At 54.5% G+C, this 701-nt stretch overlaps 1 non-coding gene across 1 annotated transcript, besides 2 other annotated features; it reads right to left on the minus strand.

Annotated features, from left to right (window-relative positions):
- Positions 1–367: 367 nt before the first annotated feature.
- Positions 368–410: a microsatellite.
- Positions 411–425: 15 nt separating this feature from the next.
- Positions 426–450: a microsatellite.
- On the minus strand, positions 451–562 carry Tc00.1047053478681.10. Its single transcript, XR_008254892.1, has one exon. It is a non-coding gene; the product is annotated as a spliced leader RNA (transcript).
- Positions 563–701: the final 139 nt, after the last annotated feature.

Below are 701 nucleotides of genomic sequence, written 5' to 3' on the forward strand. Positions count from 1 at the left end.
GCGGCCTTGGGACGTGTACAAAACCCCCCCCCCCCCTCCCAGGCCACACTGGGGAGGGGTCAGGGTCCGGGACGTCGGCCCCGGGATAGCGCCGTGGACGGCGTCAGGGGGCGGAAAAGACGCACATGGCGAGTGTGGAACAGCAAATGCAGCCGAGTGTGCGAGCAAGGCAAAAACACCGGAAAACACAGGAAGAAGCGCGGCATACGCGGAAAAAAGGCGAATAAAAGGAACGAGACGGAGAAAACACAAAACAAAACAAAGATGCAGGCAATAGCAGCCATGAAGCGAAAATGAGGGGGCCCGAAGGAGGTGGCGGACACGCAACGTGGGGGGGGGGGGGCAGCCCCACGAGGGGGTACGGGGCTATATATATATGGGTATATATATATAGGGGTATATGTATATATGGCGGACAAACCCACAAAAAAAAAAAAAAAAAAAAAAAAAGGGGTCCGTAAACCCCGGTCAAAAAAAATTGACCAAACATAACCGCCAAAGGCGGGTTGGAACCTTCCCGTACCAATATAGTACAAAAACTGTATCAATAATAGCGTTAGTTGAAAGGAGTTGTGTTCCACAACGGTTTTCAATTTTGATGAGGGGTCCTTCGCGGCACTTGGGACCGTGTACAAAAACCCCCCCCCCCCCTCCCAGGCCACACTGGGGAGGGGTCAGGGTCCGGGACGTCGGCCCCGGGA

This window comes from Trypanosoma cruzi, assembly GCF_000209065.1.
Source record: "Trypanosoma cruzi strain CL Brener chromosome Unknown tcruzi_1047053478681, whole genome shotgun sequence".
Lineage (NCBI taxonomy): Eukaryota > Euglenozoa > Kinetoplastea > Trypanosomatida > Trypanosomatidae > Trypanosoma > Trypanosoma cruzi.